This window comes from Dreissena polymorpha, chromosome 4 (genome assembly GCF_020536995.1).
Source record: "Dreissena polymorpha isolate Duluth1 chromosome 4, UMN_Dpol_1.0, whole genome shotgun sequence".
In the NCBI taxonomy this organism is placed as follows: domain Eukaryota; kingdom Metazoa; phylum Mollusca; class Bivalvia; order Myida; family Dreissenidae; genus Dreissena; species Dreissena polymorpha.
In genome coordinates this window covers 79328309-79351349 of record NC_068358.1, presented here as the reverse complement: position 1 = coordinate 79351349, position 23041 = coordinate 79328309, and positions in this window count along the sequence as shown.

The window sequence follows — 23041 nt, the reverse complement described above, 5'->3', positions numbered from 1 at the left end:
GGAACATGCTTTATCTCAAAACGACATCCGTTATGCCAAACACAATCATACTTGGCAATTGTTGCTCTTTTGGGATAATTCGTTTTGTTGTGTGCTGTGTGCTTTATTTAATATCTAATTGTGCTCAAGAAATATTAAGATGTACGCGATCTTTACTTGATTGTCAGAATTGACGATATTCTTTGATCTTTTGTCAAGTAATGAGTCTCGGACTTCTATATATTTGTTTCACGATCGCATGTTTTTGTTTATCCTTCAAGCCGATGGCTTAGCTGGAATAATTGTGGCCACGCAATGCTTTAAAAGCTGCGTACCTAGCAGCGAAATAAAGCTGTCTTATTATGTACAATTTATGCAAAATAAGAGTATTTTATGTCGGAATTACATCAAATGATATAATAAGATATGTCAAATGTGAGTTAAGTCAACATTTACAGTGTTTTGTAGCTACAATTTACCGATTACAGATTTGACATTACTACGAGTTATATTTCTTCCTCTTATACTTGCGTGTTTTGTTAATGGTCGGTTCACAATCATTTAAGCCACATACCGATGTTGTATGGAAGGAAATATATGTTTATCCCCGTCTGTTTATCAGTTTATCTTTATGTTTTTTTCGATTAAATCCTGCAATTTACTTAGTATACTTAGATGAATTTGGTATAACTATAAACGCTAGGAGAGGAATTACCCTCGACATTTTTTTCAAAAGAGATTATTTATCCAATCTCTAGTACTAAAGATAGAACATAACTAAATATTGGCATCATTCAAAAAACATGTTATTAACAATTATTTATAAAAAATTATTTATAAAATTTATTAAAAATGCAATGAAGATTCATTCTCATACGTATTTGGGTTCTTATGCTTTAACTTGACGTGTCCTTTTATCATTGTTTAATTTGAGTTGCAATGCTATGAGGTTATTTTTTATTTACACTTATATGTATCATGAATATTGAAGGACCAAGTGAGAGGTTGCGCGCTCTTAAACCGGTTTAAATCCCAAGTGCTTTTCATTGACCGTTCCAAGGCGGTGACCCCAGATTAATTCTACTATGTATGTATGTTGTTTCGTATTGTGCCGAACTGTTATGGCCACTGGTCACTTGCCATAAATGAAGGACCACGAACTTGTAAATAATAAGAATGCATTACTGATGGAGCAGCTGGAGTTTCCCTTTTTTATATTAAATTATATTAAAGTCTAGTTTGATTAACGTTGGCATATGACTTTATCTAGTCTGATATCACACACCAAAAGTAACCAACCACATGTTCCATTTATTCTGCTATTGAAAACTGGAATCATAGCAGGTAAAATAAAACTGTTTTAATTAAAAACCTGCCATTAGTATTAATGTACTAATATTAATGTAAAAATTTAAATATTTACACGATATGGTATCAACATTATCTATAACATACAGTATGTGATCACTGGTCAGTGAAAACACAATCATTTTTGGTCGAGCCAACCACATCGAATTCTCTGACACAGATTTCAAATATGTAATGACTGCATTATGTGTTTAAATGTCAATATTATCGACGCGCGTGTACTTCTTATATGTACATGAAATAAACATCACCATTTCATTGAAATATTTGACTCATGTGAACACCAGAATGATGAGGGCAATATTTTGTAACAAACACTTCTGAATTATTATGGAGATAGTGGACAATAATTAATAATGTGTGTTCTTGTATGATATAAAAATAACACTTTTAGTTATTCATCTATGCAATTTGTTTTTTAAAAATATTTGAAAGCAAAATTTCTGTCAATAATTTCTGTCAATTTTGTTACACGAGTTCTTTATCATTACTAACTTATTGTTATTTGTGTTTCATCAAAATGCGAAAACAGACAAGGACTAGGTCAAAAAGATCAAATCGTATTTGTCATTTCACAATGAGAGAAAATTGGCTGCCCGTTGGATATAAATGTTGGATGTCAGGAGGCTGATTTCCAATAACAACGTCAGTTTTCCTTTTCTGAAAAAAAAATAAAATAAAAATATATATATATATATATATATATATATATATATATATATATATATATAACAGTTGTACTAATATTAATGTAAAAATTTAAATATTTACACGATATGGTATCAACATTATCTATAATATACAGTATGTGATCACTGGTCAGTGAAAACACAATCATTTTTGGTCGAGCCAACCACATCGAATTCTCTGACACAGATTTCAAATATGTAATGACTGCATTATGTGTTTAAATGTCAATATTATCGACGCGCGTGTACTTCTTATATGTACATGAAATAAACATCACCATTTCATTGAAATATTTGACTCATGTGAACACCAGAATGATGAGGGCAATATTTTGTAACAAACACTTCTGAATTATTATGGAGATAGTGGAAAATAATTAATAATGTGTGTTCTTGTATGATATAAAAATAACACTTTTAGTTATTCATCTATGCAATTTGTTTTTTAAAAATATTTGAAAGCAAAATTTCTGTCAATAGTTTCTGTCAATTTTGTTACACGAGTTCTTTATCATTACTAACTTATTGTTATTTGTGTTTCATCAAAATGCGAAAACAGACAAGGACTAGGTCAAAAAGATCAAATCGTATTTGTCATTTCACAATGAGAGAAAATTGGCTGCCCGTTGGATATAAATGTTGGATGTCAGGAGGCTGATTTCCAATAACAACGTCAGTTTTCCTTTTCTGAAATATATATATATATATATATATATATATATATATATATATATATATATATATATATATATATATATATATAACAATTCATCTTAAATATTATCGATATCTATTTCTAGAGGCACGTATTTGTGTACAATATGAACATTTTAATACAGACAGCACTAATTTGTAACAGTTCAGATGTCTGATGAAATCACGTAACCTATGGAAATCAATGGCTGTCCTCTCTTGTATGACGTGATAAGCTATTTCCTCGAAATAATCGTTAATAGAAAACGGTTCCACTATGGACACACAAATGTCGTGAAACTATTCTGACAAACAAACAAATACATAGAGGATATTTGTTGGATTTGGTGGATTATCGATTTTTATTCACGAGTGGTCATAGAAAATAATAATATATTTATTTTCTATGATCATGAGTGAATTAAAATCGATATTACACCGAATCTAACACATTTTCTTTTTATTTTATGCTTTTTCATAATTTATATACATTGTTAAAGAGTTTTACTAAATAATTTCACTTAGATAATGACGTCATTTCGTAAAAAAATGACGTCATTTCACAGTAAAAACAGTGAAAATTATAGATAATTTTCACTCATAATTTTCACTGTTTGAAACAGTGAGATTATCAGTTTTTATTCACTGATATTTCTCTATAAACCACCGGAAAACATTTAATAAAACAAAAGTTGCAGTTTAGTACATTTTGCAAAGGTATTAAGTTATGATTTGGAGATTTTGATACAGGAAATTTAACATTTGTATAAAGTTGTGAAACACTTAACACAATGAACATGTTTGTCATTCCTTAATAAAGTATCATATCATATTATTATATTGTTTAGTAGCGGTTTATCAAGTCCCCGTATATCATTTAGTGATTGGCACATTTAAATTGGACAAGTAAAAAAAAGTTTACATGATTTTTCACTGAAAATCTTATTTTGAGTGTCTAAATGACAATACATTTGTAACACGTATTTCTAAAAGAAAACAGAGGGAAAAACAATATTACTTGAAATTAATGTATAAACATAAAATGTATAGGTAAAAAACTAAACGTGAACGTTGTATTTGTCTAGTACAGGCATTTCCCAAGTATTTTTGTCAGGCACAGCGGCAAGACAGTGCGGAAGGGGGTTGTTGCGGAAGGGGGCGCGCGTGTAGATTGTTATATATATATATACATATACATGTATATTCAGGTGGATTATATGATAATATATATATATTATCTTTACACATTATATGTAAAGACACATATATATATATATAAATATTCTTTATCAAAATCTACACACTTTTGAAGCTATTAAAAGACAACATTTACTTAAGTTATTTATTTATATTTCGTCAATTTCATTAAAGTAAGATATTCTAATATTTAATAACAAGCAAAATAACAGTAGGCACGCAAACAGAACGCAAACAATAACTGAAAATTAACAACACAAAAATAAAGCTACGTATTTTACCACAAGTATACATATATACCATGTTAAGTTATACAACTGTTCGTCGTGGCATCTCCTGATGCAAGGCATACAGCATTCTTCCGGAATCCACTGCCTCAATATCTGGTCCTTCTATACTGACAGCCATCAGAGCATTGAGGACAGAAGACTTCAGGCGAGGTTTTCAGATTTTACCCTTTTCATTTTGCCGAAGCACCTCTTGCAGTCTGAAATGCACACAATTTTTAAATAACTCTGACATTAGATCTGTTAAATCTCTTTGAATTACTTATTTCTAAAAGAAAACAAACGGACAAAACAATATAACTTTACATTAATATATATACATAAAAATGAATGCGTAAAATACTAAAACTTAAATATTGTATTTGTCTATTATTAACCCAATATTATACCTGTCTACGGCTTGCTTTTATATTGTTCATCGCGTATTCATTTGTCATACGATTTCTGCCTTTGTACATGTTAACGGAAATGCTTTTCCAGTATTTTGAAAAACAATTAAATATAATTGATCGAAAGTTGTTTGTTTTCCTCAAATGTTTGGATCCGTGATCACTATGAACGTGCCATATGTTCAGCCCAATTAGTCTACGACATGTCTTTAAGCCGTTACTTCTAAAGTCTTAAGATGCTTATAAGTACAGTCTTCTACACCGAATGTATGCCATATAAAAAATATCATTATACAAAATTTCTCCGCAAGAAGAAACCCAAACATGTCTCCCTATAATGCAAAAAGAAACCCATACATGTCTCTCTATAATATGGATTGCCGTTAACATGTGAGCTAAGAATATATAAACATTAATAATTAAAAGAAGAAATTTTGTATTTGCCATTGTGCAAGTATATTCGTGGATTCAATGGCATCGGGCTGTGTGCCTATGCAGAGTAGCTTTAACGACCTGGGTTTAAATAACTGACAGTTAATAGAGTGGCCAAGTTATTTTAATGATGGCCGAAATGATAGTGTGATGTGTATTTTCTTTTCGAACTTCATATTTGGATAAGACAGGTACACTTTTTGTATATCTTTGAACTATTATCCAATGCATGTTTTCAATATGTTATACATGTGATCAGTTGCTTCTCAGATATATAACAATACATACAGATCACCAAATTGAGACGCGCTATTGGAAATCCATGTTTTATACGTGCGCATATAATATCGTCATAAATCAGCCTGTGCAGTCACCACAGGTTAATAAGTGGTGCCACTTACCGCTAGAACGTGTCGTTTAAAGAAAGTGCTTGTTTAACGAAAATCGAGTTTAGGCGGACTACTGAGGCTAATATGGGACTACCGTTATTACTCTATGTTTTCGGACACTCTAAGTAAATAATTATTTTTCGTGACTCTTAATTTTCGGACACACGAGTTTTCGTCCATAATTAATGTCTCTAAGTTTTTGGACAGTATATTTTACAGCGCCATTTTACCAAATTTTGGTCCTGTTTTCGATATCTTATGACACTTTGATCATGGGGTTTTACAACCAGATTAACATCATAATACATGTCAGGTGTCAATCCCTTGCACGACGGTTACATTACATTCACCTCTGTGTTGGGCTCAGAACGGACTATTGTTATGAAAGCGTCTCATTCATGTCATGATTATTTTAAGCGTTCATCATTGAGGTTACAGTATACTAAACAATCTCTTTCACGACGGTTACATTGCATATACTGCATTAAAGAAAACCATCTCATACCATGATATCTTATATCAGTCTTAATTCATGATTATAAAATTGATAGTTTTTTATGTTAAGAAACCAACATACATACACACGTCGAAGCAATTCCTTACGTCACTCAATAAAAATTATGTTCAATTGTTTACATTTGCGAAGTGCGTGGAATAATTCCATCTGCGTAAATGGGTAATAAAATAGTTCCAAAGAGTTGCATTAAAACTCGCAGGTTTTTGCACGATTTCTCGATCATTTAAAAGTCATATTTCTTAATTTAATGCATGCGATCTTAAATACCCAATCAAACATACATTGAATGCGTTTGTTCGGTTTTACCTATTTTATAGGCAAAATGGCAAGCTGAGCATTTCGCAGAGTTGTATGTAAGGGCAAGGAACGACAACTCTGCGTGGAGATTGGTCAGGTGTATGCCTGAGTGCAACGGACCATTACATTTGCGTTATCGGGTAAATAACCTTGTAAACCGGTATTAAACAATTTTCACACGAGTAACACATTTGAAGTCAACTTGGCTTTATTCAAGTAAATACGTTTCGTTTTGTGTGATTGTGTGAGGTAAGACTGACCATCAACTTTAAGCAAGCACTGATTAAGGCGTTCCAAGAAGTGGCTCCAATTTTAACCATACTTCTATATTTAATGTTGTATTGTAAATAAGAGTCTCTTATTGTAGGTAATGTATTATATTTTGAATTGACACATTTGTCCTGCTATTGAAACAGATGTCGAGCAATATAAAAATTTTAATGATGATTTTGTTGGTTACATAGATATTTACCTGATATATAACTATTCATGAGATGTAGCAAGGTTCGGTATAAGGAGAACTTATACTGCCTTGCTATATGAGCTAGCTTTTATAGCGACGCGGTAGAGTGTCTGCCTGATTTGGAACCGGGAGGTCCCGGGTTCGATCCCCATGGCGGTCGGGGAATTTTCTAGCTGGATTACATTGGCGCCCAACGTAAAAAACCCACCAGGTGTGTCAGACGTCCCACAGATGTCATGGCAATAGGAAATTCGTGGAAGAATTTCATAATTAGAGGGGGTGTATGTAGCAAGGTTCGGTATAAGGAGAACTTATACTGCCTTGCTATATGAGCTAGCTTTTATAGCGACGCGGTAGAGTGTCTGCCTGATTTGGAACCGGGAGGTCCCGGGTTCGATCCCCAGGGCGGTAGGGGAATTTTCTGGCTGGGTTACAGAGATACAAATTTAACTTCATTCACATTTTCAGATTTAGATTTTTAGTAATTGGAAGCAGGTTATTTTATAACATTGTCTTTTGTAATAAGTCAAACATTATGTGGATATGGCGTAAACTGCAGAAGGTCGCAAGTTATCATATCCTTCAAACCTAATATATGTTAGTATTTATGCACGTAGTATACCTTGTTACAGATAATTGTAACTGACATAAATGTGTACATTTCCGCGGTATGCAATAAATTGAGAGTACGTAAGTAACATAAGTAATACGGAGTGCCCACGAGAAAACTGTTTTATGTTTTCTACATCGGAAACATAATATGTATAAGGTTATGCTTATAACAGCTTGTTTGGCTGTCAGGCCAATTCGAATTTAAACTGATGATTTGAATTCCCCAGCCACTGGCAAGCAAGGCTTAATGTTGTTGAAGATTCCGAGCATGTTATGGTTATGTCTTTAATTCATGAGAAACGCAACAGGAGCGGTAATGAATTACTTTTTATGTTGTGTTCCATATTCTATGTTCATATACAGTGTCATCATTTAGTATTTTCGGCATTATCATATGAAAACGAGTTATTTTGTCTAGAGCGAATGATTTCTGTAGCGATTACATTTAAATGTCATACGAAACCTTAATAGTTATTTCATGTTAACTAATGTCAATTGTTTAAAATGATATTCCCACAACTCTATGTTTAAAAAGCACGTTTTCGTCCGTTCTATATCGGATATTTTTATTTCATAGAGTAGTAGTATTACATTGAACAAAGCCGAACATAACAAATCCATTAAGATTTACTCAATTTCTATTTTCGAACCCTACCAAACTATCTACACCGATCGATTTTAATGCATTTAAACTTGAAGTATATGGTTGAAATCAGTATTTCGAATTCCATCATGATGATTGCATACATTTGTCCGTAAAATCGTCGGTACTGAAAACATAGTTTTGTAAATATTGTTTCGAGTTTAATGACATGACATAGCTTGAATACTTAATACTAGTAGTCAGCATACCTGCCAACAATGATATGTACCTACCCAAGCAAGTCGAAAACATTTACAATAAAATTGGTTCTATGAAAACTGTAGCGAGAGTTGTGGAAGCAGCGCAAATTAGCTGTCTGCTGAAACTTGCTCGGTTCTGACCGATATAAATTGCGGCGACCTAAACCGAGTATATAAAGGGCTCAACTACAAGCGTGTTAATGAAGTTCAGGAAAGCTATATCGTTCACATAATTAAATCCTACTTAAATATACAGTGTCTGCCTCGCCGACTATTGCCTGTAAATATTTAATTTAAAATTCCGTACGTTTTAAGTAGGAACGTGTTTCGTTTGTTAATTTTCGAGAGAATCGTAGTGTAAGTATGTATCGAGTCAGCGCTAGTTTTTTCGTTAAGATAATCGTCTCATTCCCCAATCTTTTCAGTTACTTATCACACTCTGAATAGTAAAGGAATCGGTTGATTTCGTCGTGGGTGGTTTAATGCCAACCGCTAGTTTGCTTATTAACGGGTGTTATTACACACTCGCTTAAAATGCATTTCATTTAGTAAATTGTTAGAAGAAACGCATTTTTTAATACGTGTTACTAGTATTTAAGTTATAAAGGACTAATTATATTGCATTTGATTAAACGAACTCCTGTCAAGTGTTACAAGGTAAATACACATTGTGTTTTAAACGTTCCTGATATTGGCATACTTCGATGCACTAAGAGAATAAACTTTAAAGTCAAATATCAACACTTGAAAGGTAACGGCAAAACGTCTTACTTTGGTTACATGTATTGTTTCTTATCGCTGCATGTTCGTGTGATGATATCTAATGTAAACATATTAGAAAAGTTTTGTCGTACAGTCGCTATTAGTTAAAGCGATAGTTTGGTTTTGATATCATACTACGTGTGGTACACTAGTAACGCCTACGTTGTTAAGTCAATAAGTAAACATGTATGTTCGAGTAACAAACTACTGCTCCTTTTGTGTTTGTTGGATGACCTTAGTCGTTACCTATTCCCACGTTGCATAAACATATATAATTGTGAGTGGTATTTTTAGTTACCTATGGTATTGTGCCTAAATATTTGCAGAACATCTTATTGATTACCACTGAAACATAAAATATAGAACGTCATAGAAACTCACAATCAATATGGTACAACAGTTCCCTGGTCCGTTTATTAGTTTGCAATGATTTATTCACGTTTATAATGCTGATTACGTTTAAAAGTCTATCAACATCCCTTATAGTATGTTAATACACATTTGTGTACTTAACATGCGTTACTTAAAGTAAAGAATTCTATTTTTTCACAATTTTTAAAATTTAGTTTAATTAATAAAACTCAAAAAGATTTGAAATCATCTCAATAGCACACTTCTTTATTTAAGGTATCTTGTATTTTAATATTGCATAATCCAGAAGCCTTTTAGAAAGAAGCAACAGGTCATTTATTTAGAATAAGCCATTCGATCGCCAGCTGCTTAATATTATTCGCTATCGTAATTTGCATTCTCTGCATTCTGTTATCTGAGATCGTCGACGCATGCACATTAGTTTTGCTTTCTGTAAAGTTTACAGTTGTATTCCATGAAAAACATTATGCATCATCATCGACTTTAATAACGTACTGTATATGTGTAATATATTTGGATATATAATGTAATTTGTCTACATTTTTTTAGAACGTAGATACAATTTTAAGAAATAAAGCACATTCAGGTAAATCGGTTTATCTCAGATTGTTTATACCGAAAAAAGTACCATGTCTTTAAAACGAGCAAACGACTTTAAAAGATAAGCTTGCTATTCACAACACACACTTCAGCAATAAGTTAACCGTTCTTTTATAAGACAAATCTTTATAAAATACACATTGCTTATTTTTGTCCTCGAACTCCGTGTAGATATTAGAATTTTTATCGCACCATTTCACGTTACTTTAGGTGTGGACATCTATTGTACATTTATGGTTATGCAATGTATTTATGGTAGAGCTGTAACGATTCGGTTCGATGCATCGAAAAACCGGTTCAACGCCGCCGATTCGATTTCGATACCAATACGGCCAATTTCGATTCGATTCAGTGCAATCCCGATTGATCCGCAATTTAAAACTTACTTTCCAAATCTGTCGTCTATCTTTCTTGTCATTTGTAATTCGTCTTGTGACTTGCCAGTAGCCAATATGGCATCCAATGAATTATTGAAAACAATGCTGAGCATTACATCAGCCGGTAAAATGGCTTCTTAAACCACGCTAAAAGACGCAACGTCATAATTAAAATCAAAAGTATGGGAACATTTTGGGTTTCGCGAAGGTTCTAATGCAAAGGCAACTTGCAAAACGTGCTTCGTTGATGTAAGTTGAAATCAGTCAGTTGGTTTGTTTAATTAACTGTGTGCATTCTGTTAAGAAGTCAACTGGAAGTTGTTTATATACTTACATGTTTTGTTTTTTGTTTTTCTGTTAAACACATGTGATACAGTGTGCATTTTATGTTATTTAAGAATAACTCAACAGGAAGTTTTGTTCAATAAATGTGTTACTTATAAAACAATGTGCGTTTTTAAAATTTAACACTTTAAATGTACAACATAATAACTTTATCAGTTAATAACAAATACCAAGCAAATTAATTAATGCCCTGGACAAACCAAACATGAAATAGTTTGCAAAATAAGCTGCAAATAGTTTAATTTGAATCGAATCGAAAATAATCGAATCGGACCATTTGGTATCGAAATCGAATCGAATCGAATGATGAGTGAATCGTTACAGATCTAATTTGAGGCCTCAATACAATGTACGAAAAAGCCAAGTCTTGATTGCAAAAATTATGTTAATAAAAGATGTGATTCATTACACTGCAAGAGCTTTAATATATTTCGGGGAAAATATTCCATTAAATTACTATTATATTGCATCAGCCACAACAAAGGGAGTACTTATGTAATGCGAGGCCTAAGAGCTGGGACATTATAAAGTCAAAGCTATCCTTAAGCAAGAAATTTGGCCACATTTGCATCATTTTAATCGATAAAAAACAAAATTACAACAATTTGAATATAAGCATTTTTTAATGTGAACAATACTTGAATTGAACATGTTTTTTCGTTGAAAAATAGTAAACAAATACATTGTATACTCATGTGGAGGTGTTTATAATTATTTCAGATGAAGAGATGCTTTGTGTTATCCCCTAGTATTCAACACCAAGAGGAAACAGTATTCGCTGTAGAGTTGTTTGTAATGCTACCCGTTTTGCAAAATCTCTGTCAAGGTAATTTCATTGGTCTGAACCTGGGAACCTCAAAAAACGTTGGAATTGTGCGACACATTAACAGTTGACTTAGTTTATTTTACTGCAGACGAGGTCGATAGCTTTCAGATTGCAATTCCGAAGCTTTCAACAAATAATCAGTGCGTCTAAATTCAGATTATAATTGCGTATATTTTAACATATTTGCAAATGGCAACAATTTCATTGTAGAATATTAAATGATCAAGAACGAATTTTGAAATGAAATGAAGTTGTTTTGTTTAGCGTAAATCATCTTTGTAACGACGATATTTCAATGTTATACAAAACCTTAATAGACATTTCATGTTAGCAGCTATAAATACAAAACGATATCGCTATTGCATGGAGACGACAAAAGTATTAATTTTGTGAAGTGATATTCCCTGTACGATATATTTAAAAACATGTTTTCGTCTGTTCTTTATCCGGTATTTCTGCTAAATTATGTCGACCGGAATTGTAAAACTAACAAACAGAGCAAGATAAATCCATTTTATATTTATTGTTTTGAAATCAATGCATCTTATTTTCCGATTCAAACCATCTACTTATGGTGCACCATATGCTTAAGGATTGCACACCATCACAATCCGAGTCAGCTATTCTAATTTGCACAACTTACTCGTGTGCATTTGTCTATTTAACTTTAGGCACTGAACTACTTTTTGTAAGAAGTATTTGAATTCAGAGGACATTATTATGTCTCGCATTACTTAAAATCGTTGTAACTGGAATTGCTGTTCCTCAAATCAGGGTACAGAATCAACGGGGTTTTCAGGGGTTTACACACGGGCTGGACATAATGTAATCTCATCGTTTAGAACTTTTTTTTTGCAATACATTTGCAAACATCTTAAGTGAATAAAAGACATGTTTTTCTTGCAGTTTGTGTTGCTGTCTTAATGTATAAGACTTAATCCTTGAAAACGTGTGAAATCGGTGACAAAATTTCCCGTTTCGTGTACAAATCGTAGAACAAATCGAATATTCAACATGAACACAGGCTTATTAAATAAAGTAATTCTGAAGTATTTCACATTGTCATAAGGTGCATAAAAATCAGTCTTTTATGCACTAGTTGAAATTCTTAAGAAAACTTGTTTTAAACAGTTATTTGAAATAAAGCACCACCAACCGTCGTGTTTAAATCCATTACAGTAAAAAGGGAGAACCCTACAAAGTCACGGGACCCTGCACTTTGTAAATAGAAACCAAGAGTAAACAAGACTATTGTCAATCAATATAAGGACCCTACCGGCTCTACCATTGTCAGAAATTCCAGATTTTTTAAATATATATTTGTTGCCATAGCAACCAATTTTTTTATTAAGGAACAAAATGAAATGACGTGCATAATGTTCATTTTGCCATCTATCCATGTTTCAAGTTTCATGAAAAAATATTAAGAACTTTAAGAGTTATTGCAGGATCCAGAAAACCCCCATTTTCAGCAGTATTTCTAGTCTATTTGTTGCCATAGCAACCGGAATTTGTGACGTCGGAACAAAATAAAATGACGTGCATAATGTCCATATTGCCATCTTGCCATGTTTAAAGTTACATGAAAAAATATTAAGAACTTTAAAAGTTATCGCAGGAATCAGAAAACCACCATTTTCAGCAGTATGACTTGTCTATTTGTTGCATAGCAACCAGAAATTTTTACGTCGGAACAAAATGAAATGACGTGCATAATGTCCATATTGCCATCTATCCATGTTTCAAGTTTCATGAAAGAATATTTAGAACTTTAAAAGTTATCGCAGGATCCAGAAAAACCACCATTTTCAGCAGTATTTCTAGTCTATTTGTTGCCATAGCAACCATAATTTTTGACGTAGGAACGAAATGAAATGACGAGCATAATGTCCATATTGCCATCTATCCATGTTCCAAGTTTCATGAAAAAATATTAAGAACTTTTAAAGTTATCGCAGGATCCAGAAAAGTGTGACGGACGGACGGGGACAAAACCAAAAGTCCCCTCCGGTGAAACCGGTAGGGGACTAATACGGAATTGCGTACAAACTTCGTTGAATTGAAACCCGTACCTGGTATTCCGGAGGAGAAAAAAGACCGTTTGATGAACGCTATAAATGATAATGATAAGAACCGGTTATACTATTGCATTAAATGACGTTCTGTACAATTTGTATTGTTCAACAGAGCCACATAGCAAAATCGAATTACAATAAACGGTATCTGCAACAAAAAGTGCTTTTGCTTTGAAGACTATTTACCGCTATAAATTTTATTTAGAAATCCGTGTGTTTGATCTTCGAATGTTAGTTGATTGCAATCTGCTTCAAAAGAATTGAAATGTATGGTCATAACAGCGGTATCATTTCCGTTGACATGATTGTATTCGTCCATGATGATAACTGTGTTTAATTTGCAATGCTTTACAAAGTTGGCATAATGAAATAGCCTATCCAAAGCGAAGCAATAAGATTTTTTTTTTAAAGAAGATATTCTTTCGAGCACCTGTTAAAATAACCCCTCATCGTAATTCGCAAATCGATATTATATTATCTCCAACCGTCAATGAGCGCATGTTAAGTTTCATTTTCGTTACGTGTGAAGATGTTTTCTATGCAGACATGAATGCAATTTCATTTATTATGAATAATATGCTGCATCAGTGCGATTATTGATATAACTTGTTGTGCGTAATGTAGTTAAGAAAGAAAGGAGGGAACCTTGTAACAAATACAGCGCGTTCGTATATTTTTGTAACTGTCTCAGATTGCATCAAACTGAAAATATTTACACGTCTTAAAGACAATACCATGTCTCTAAAGTACGAGCCTGCTCTTATCCTAAACACAAAAATCAGCAATCATTGTATCTACCAAAAAAATAATAAGTCACTCATATACTCGCTTTACATAAAGTGCGTTATTTGCTATCTAAATCACGGAAGTAAATATGAATAAATAATATGAAATTATGACTTTACAATAAGGCACGGGATTGCTTGGTGTTCAATTTCATCTGCATAATAGGGTACATGTAATTCTTTAATAAGCCTTCAAGAATCATTCCATTATACGCTGAGATATAAACCTGTTTCATGTGGTAAAGAAAACCTGTTGTTTTTATTTCTTTAATATGCGTTGCTAAAATCGTTTATTAGTTTAGTTTAAACCTATTTATTTTAGCTCGCTTGCATCGAAAGCCATAGGCTTATATAAACGCTCTCGAGTCTCGAGTTTATTAGTATGGGGGGGGGGGTATTTTGAATGTAAAAACGTATTTTTTTTATCTAAAATCGTTTCTTAATTACAGAGGCAACTATTTACTTAAGCAAGGAATCCGTTTCAAACTGTATCAGAAAGCATAACGCGTTTGCTAAATATATTAGCTTACATAAATAGGTTGCATTATTAACTTAATGCATGTTCTTATAATGCAATTATTATAGTTGTAAATGATTAGAAAGCCATTACTTATTTCGATAATAATTCATTTACAACATGTTTTCCTTTTTAACTTTGGTCTTCTTTAGTATTGTATTATCTAGATATTAAGTTCGTTTTCTAGGATATACTTTAAAGATGTTAATTGCATATGATTTATAACTTATGCACACATATATCAACTATGATTTTCGCAATAATAACAAACATGTTAAGATAATGCACGTGCAGTCAATCGCATAATTTTATATTTAACGTGCACTCACATTACCGGACATTCCAAGTTTGAATGAACAGTGGCTCGTAAATGCAACCTCTAGGAACATGCTTTATCTCAAAACGACATCAGTTATGCCAAACACAATCATACTTGGCAATTGTTGCTGTTTTGGGATAATGCGTTTTGTTGTGTGCTGTGTGTTTTTATTTCATATCTCATTGTTCTTAAAGAAATATTAAGATGTGCTCGATCTATACTTGATTGTCAGAATTGTCGATGTTCTTAGACCTTTGGCAAGTAATGAATATCGGACTACTTATATTTGTTTCACGATCGCATGTTTTTGTTTATACATCAAGCCGACGGCTTAGCTGGAATGGTTATGACCACGCAATGCTTTAAAAGCTGCGTACCTAGCAGCGAAATCAAGCTGTCTTATTATGGACAATTTATGCAAAATAACAGTTTTTTTTATTTCGGAATTATATCAAATGACATAATAATATATGTCAATTGTGAGTTAAGTCAACATTAAAGGTGTTTTTTAACTACAATACACCGATTGCAGATTTGACATTATTACGAGTTATATGTCTTCCCCCGATACTTGCGTGTTTTGTTAATTGTCGGTTCACAATAATGTAAGTCACCTACCGATGTTGCATGAACGGGAATATGTGTTTATCCCCGTCTGTTTATCAGTTTATCATTATGTTTTGTCGATAAAACCTTGTAATTTCTATAAATTTACAAAGTATACTTAAGTTAGATTAATTTTGGTATAATTGTAAACGCTAGGAGAGGATTATCTTAACATTTTTCAAGAGAAATTATTTATCCAATCACTATTACTTAAGATAGAACATAACAGAATATTGGCATCGCTCAAAAAGCATGTTTGACCATTTATTAAAAAAATGCATTGAAGATTCATTCTCATACGTATTTTGGGTTCTTATGCTTTAACTTGACTTTTACTTTTATTATTGTGTAATTTGAGTGCAATGCTATGGTGTTAAATTTTATTTACACTTATATGTCTCATGAAAATCGTGGGCAAAGTGAGATGTTTAGCGCTCTTAAACCGGTTTAAACCCCAAGTGATTTTCATTGACCATTCTAAGGCGGTGACCGCAGATTTAGTCTACTATGTGTGTATGTTGTTTCGTATTGTGCCGAACTGTTTTAGCAACTGATCACTTGCCATAAATGAAGGACCACGAACTTGTGTATAATAAGAATGTAATACTGCTGGAGCAGCAGAGTTTTTTCTTTTTTATAATAAATTATATAAAATAATATATATCTAATTTAATTAACGTTGGCATATGACTTTATCGAGTCTGATATCACACATCAAAAGTAACAATCCTCATGTTCCATTTATTCTGCAATAAAAGGCTGGAACCATAGCATGTAAAATAGAACAGTTTTAATTTAACACATGCCATTAGTTTTATTTAATATTAATGAACAAATTTTAATATTTTCATGATATAGTATCAATATGATCTTTAATAACAATTATGTGGTTAGTGAAAACACAATTATTTTTGGTCGAGCCAAACACCGAATTCTCTGACACAGATTTCAAATATATAATGACAGCATAAGGTGTTTAAATGTCAAAATTATCGACCCGCGTGAACTTCATATAAATGCATGAAAATAAACAACACCATTTCATCGAAATATTTCACTTATGTAAACAACAGAATGATGATGCCAATAATTTGTAACAAACACGTCTGACTTTTTAACGAGATAGTGGAAAATAATTTATCATGTGTGTTCTTGTATGATATCAAAAATTAACACGTTTAGTTATTCATCTATGCAAATACATTTTTTATAAAAAAAAATCAAAGCAAAATGTATGTCAATGTTTTCTGTCAATTTTATATATGACATATAAAGTAGTACGCTGTTTTAGCAAATACCATATACGAGTTCTCTAGTATTACTAACTTATTGTTATTTGTGTTTCATCAAAACGCGAAAACAGACATGGACTAGGTCAAAAAGATCAAATCGTATTTGTCATTTCACAATGAGAGAAAATTGGCTGCCCGTTGGATATAAATGGTGGATGTCAGGAGGCTGATTATTATAGATTGGACAATTACACATTACGAAGAAATAAACTTAATTTGTTAACGTATTGGACATTCGACATACTTCAACGCATAATATATAACCAACATTTTATCTATAGTGACCTCCAATATTTCCAATAATAACGTCAGTTTTCCTTGTCTGAAATATATATATATATATATATATATATATATATATATATATATATATATATATATATATATATATATATATATATCAAAATTAGTCTTGAATAATTTCGATATCTATTTCTAGAGGCACGAATTTGTGTACAATATGAACATTTTAACACAGACAACACCAATTTGTAACAGTTCAGATGACAGATGACAATATATTTGTAACACTTATGTCTAAAAGAAAACAGATAGAAAAACAAAATAACTTGAAATTAATGTATAAACATAAAAATGTATAGGTAAAAAATTAACACTTGAACGTTGTATTTCATAGAACAGACATTTCCCCACGATTTTGGTCAGGCACAGACAGTGAGGAATAGGGTTGTTGCGGAAGGTGGCGCGCGTGTAGATTTTTCACATACGCTGAAGCGTCTCTTGCAGTCTTAAATGCACACAATTTGTAAATAACTCTGAAATTAGATCTGTTAAATCTCTTTGATTTACATACAACAGGATAAGCTCAGTTGAATTATCACAGGATATTTAAGCAAAGAAAAACATCTTTCGTTTGTTATTGTGTTCTTGACAGCCTAGTCAAGTATCTGAAAAGCAAAACATTTGTAATACTTATTTCTAAAAGAAAACAGATTAAAAAACAATATAACTTGACATTAATGTATATACCTAAAAATGTCTAGGTAAAAAAACTTAAACTTAAACGTTGTATTCGTCTATTATTTACCCCATACTATACCTGTCTACGGCATGCTTTTATATTGTTCATCGCGTATTCACTTGTCACACGATTTCTGCCTTTGAACATTTTCACGGAAATGCTTTTCCAGTATTTTGAAAGACAATAAAATATAATTGATCTAAAGTTCTTTTCCTCAAATGTTTGGATCCGTGATCTCTATGAACATGCCATATTTTCAGTCCAATTAGTCTACGACATGTCTTTAAGCCGTTACGTCTAAAGTCTTAAGATGCTTACAAGTACAGTCTTCTACACCGAATGTATGCATTGAAAAAAATATAATTATCCACAATTTCTCCACGAGAAGAAACCCATACAACTCTCTCTATATTTCAAGAAGAATCCCATACATGTCCCTCTATAGTATCAATTGCCGTCAAACATGTGAGCTAAGTATATATAACAATTAATAATTAATAGAAGAAATTTGTATATGCCAATGTGTAAAAGAAGAAATTTGTATTTGCCATTGTGCAAGTATGTTCGTGGATTCAGTGGCATCGTGCTGTTTGCCTATGCCTAGTAGCTATAACGACCTGGGGTTAAAATAACTGATAGTTAATAGAGAGACCAAGTTATGTCAATAATGGCTGAAATGATAGTGTGATGTGTATTTTCTTTTCGAACTTCATATTTAGATAAGACAGCTAAACTTAAGTTCGTTTTATCTTTGAACTATAATCCAATGGACCATGCATGTTTTTACGCATGATTTCATTATTTAATACATGTGATCAGTTGCTTCTAAGATATATAATAATACAAACAGAACACCAAATTGAGTCACGGAAAACCAGGCTTTATACGTGTGCACATAATATCTTCATAAATCAGCCTGTGCAGTCAGCACAGGTTAATCAGGGGTGCCACTTTTCGCTAGAATGTGTCGTTTAAAGAAAGTGCCTGTTGAGCGAAAATCGAGTTTAGGCGGACTACTGGGGCTAATATGGGACTAAACTTTACTAACGTTAATTAATACGCACATACAGACCAGCCCAAATATGCCATCAAATGCTTATTGTTGAAGGTAAAAAACAACGACAGTTTACCATATCCGACGTGTAATCAACACCAGTATAACTTACCAGCTCATTTGCTTAGATTTTGTTTCTCCCGATCTGTTACCTTTACCAGGTTTTTAATTATGGAATACAACGGCACAGATTTCAAAGAACTATATTTTCAGTACTCATTTAAAAACAAATTAACGATATTAAGTCTATTTCTTTTTAGTTCTGACATCGGTTATGGTGATTAAGGTGTTTTGTATTACGTTGAAATATAATCTTATAATTCATAAATTTTAAAACGAAATGTACATTGTACCAAAACTTCATATTTCATAAAACAATTACCATAGCTGTGTTGTCTCTTCATTCACTATATATTGTATGCATGTGTTGACATTCATTGTAATGTTACGTCTCCTCTGTTAATAAATAATGTTTGCACTGCATGTATTCAATATTTTTTAAAGCTTTTGTCTCACTTTCCTTTTACAGAAGTGTCGGAGATTTACAAAAGTATTTCTACTTGTAATGAATTGTATGATTCAGAAAATTCAGAAGTTAAATAGGAATTTGAAGAGGTAAGCATCATGAAATTGATCTACGTCGTCCTCAATAATTAAGTAGATATTCGGTTAACGATTACAAACATAAAAAGATAACTTCAAAGCTGAAAAATGAGTTGTTTGTACAAAAGGATGTCATGTCAATCATTGAGACTATCGTGTTGTTACGTTACAAAAAAATCGTGCTGTCCTGTTTAGTGTTATTTCCGCACAATACCTTTTCAAAAAGCTGTTCGGCAATATATTGACGCCTTCATGTTGTTTAAACTCCAAGAATGTGTATATTTCATTTTAATATTCCAATACCAGCCTTCGATTAAAGCCATGTGTGATAAACACGACATATCCATGTATTTGGATACAATATATACATTGTATATATACAATAGGAAATAAAGATTCAACTTAAAACTGCAAAAGAAATGAAACAGTCAAGGCCAACACAAGGAATATTTAATGAAAATTTAAAGTATATATGTGTTAGCTTTCCAACTGGTTTTAACATCAGTACTTTGCTTTTTTACCAAGTCTGTGATACCAGCTACAATAATTTGTTTATGTTGTGTTAACACGATACAGGCCAAGTTACAAAAGAACTTAAATGTTTTGTATTTATGTCAATATTTCACCACACTTAATTTTTTAATTAGCTCGGGATTGAACACTTCCCGTTCACTTCACACAAGCAACACAGTTTAAGTCGACTTGACTTTATTCAAGTAAATACGTTTCGTGTTGTGTGATTGTGTGAGGTAAGGCTGACGATCAACTGGTTTAAGCAAGCGCTCACTGATTTAGGCGTTCCAAGAGGTGGCTCCAATTTTAACCATACTTCTATATTTAATGGAGTATTGTTAGTAATGCCTCTTATTGTAAGTAATGTTTTATATTTTGAATTGACACATTTGTCATGCTATTCAAACAGATGTCGAACAATATGAAAGTTCTAATGATGGGTCCGTTTGTTAATATATTTTTACGAGACGAGACATGTATTGAATATGCTTGAATTTGAAACTTTATCATATTGAATTTTACCGTCAGAGATTGACTTTATTGAATGTATATTGTAATAACTAACTTTTTGACGATTTCTATGTTTAATAATACCACATTGATGTTTTAACTATCGTTTGAACTGACTTATATACACATTTCCTGTTTTATAACAATGGACATATACTATAAAGACACACCATGGAGTTCAATCATGCAATCAATCATCTGATGATGGCTTCGTCAAGTTTTTTTAAAAGACACTGTTTCTATTATGAATATATTAAAAAAAAACACGATTTTTCAGGCATGTTATTACATGTAAAATAGTATTGCAGTCACCCCTACAATATAGCGTAGGGTATTGATTTGTTTAGTCTATTTGTTCGCAAACCTTTTACGGGTTCCCATATGATTAAAAACTTATTATATGGTATTGTTTTTAAACAATTGAAATACGGCTTTGCTTCAAATGTGAGGTTAACTATACATGTTTGTTTACATGATATATAACTATTCATGAGTCACACATTTTACTTCATTAACATGTTTTATTGCAGTTTTGTAAATGTTCATAAATTGTGCGCTGCTTCGCAAGATAAATAACAATTTAGATTTTTGGTAACTTGTATCAAGGTATTTTATAACAGTTTCTTTTGTAATAAGTAAAGTATTAGGTGGATATAGCGAAAACTGCGGAAGGTCGCAAATTATCAAGTAATCCTTTAAACCTAAAGTATTCTAGTATTTGTGCATGTAGCATGCATTGTTAAAGATAATTGTTACTGAAATAAATGTGTACATTTTCGCGGTGTGCAATGAATTCAGAGTACTAAATGTCAACATAATTAATACGTTGTGTCCACGAGAATACTGTTTTATATTTGCTATATCAGAAACATAACATGTATAAGGTTATGCTTATAACGGCTTGTTTAGCTGTCAGGCTAATTCGACGTAAAACTGATGATTTGAATTCCCCAGCTACTGGCAAGGCTTAATATTGTTGAAGATTCCGAGCATGTTATGGTAATATATTTCATTCATGAGAAACGCAACAGGAACGGTAATAATTACTTTTTATGTTGTGTACCATATTCTATGTTCATATACAGTTTAATCATTTTAGTAATTTGGGCATGATCATATGAAACCGAGTTATTTTGTCTAGCGCGAAATATTTCTGTAACGAAACCATTTAACTGTCATACAAAACCTTAATAGTTATTTCATTTTAACTACTGTTAATTGTTTAAAATGATATTCCTACAACTCTATGTTTAAAAAGCCCGATTCCGTCCGTTCTATATCCGATAGTTTTATTTCATAGAGTGGTAGTATTACACTGAACAAAGCAGAACATGACGAATCCATTAAAATTTATTGTTGTATGATTTACTCCATTTTCTATTTTCGATCTATACCATCGACTTAGTGTGAACAATATTTTGTATTGCAAACTATCTGCACCGATCGACTTTCATGCATTTGAACTTGATGTATATGGTTGAAATCAGCATTTCGAATTTCATCATGATAATTGCATACATGTGTCCGTTAAATCGTCAGTACTGAAAACATAGTTTTGTTAATATTGTTTCTAATGTAATGAAATGACATAGCTTACCTAATACTAGTAGTCAAGCATACCTGACATCAATGGTATGTACCTACCCAAGCAAGTTGAAAAGATTGACTATAAAAATTGGTTCTATGAAAACCGTAGCGGGAGTTGTGGAAGCAGTGGAAATTGGTTGTCTGCTCAAACTTGCTACGTTTTGACCGATATAAATTGCGGCGATCAGAACAGAGTATAATTCGGGCTCAACTACACGCGTTTTTAATGAAATTCAGGAAAGCGTTATCGTTCACATAACTAAATCCAACTAAAATATACAGTTTCTGCAACGACAAGCGCGTTTGACTCGCCAACTATTGCCTATATATATATTCTATTAAGAATTCCGTACGTTTGAAGTACGAGCGTTTTTCTTTTGTAATTATTTTCGAGAAAATCGTAGTGGAAAGTATGTATCGAGTCAGCGCTAATTATTTCCGTTAAGATAATCGTCTCTTTCCCCAATCTTCTCAAGAATTTATCACACTCTGAATAGTAAAGAAATCAGTTGATTGCGTTGCTGTTAATTGGTGTGGTTAAATGCCAACCGCCAGTTTGCTTATTAGTGGTTGTTATTACACACTCGCTAAAAATGCATGTCATTTATTAAATTGTTAGAAGAAACGCATTTTTTACGGAACCGTGTTACTTAAGTAATAAAGGACTGGTTATATTGCATTCGATTTAACGAAATCATGTCAAGTATTACTAGGTGAATACACTTTGTTGTTCAAACGTTACTGATATTGGCAAACTTCGA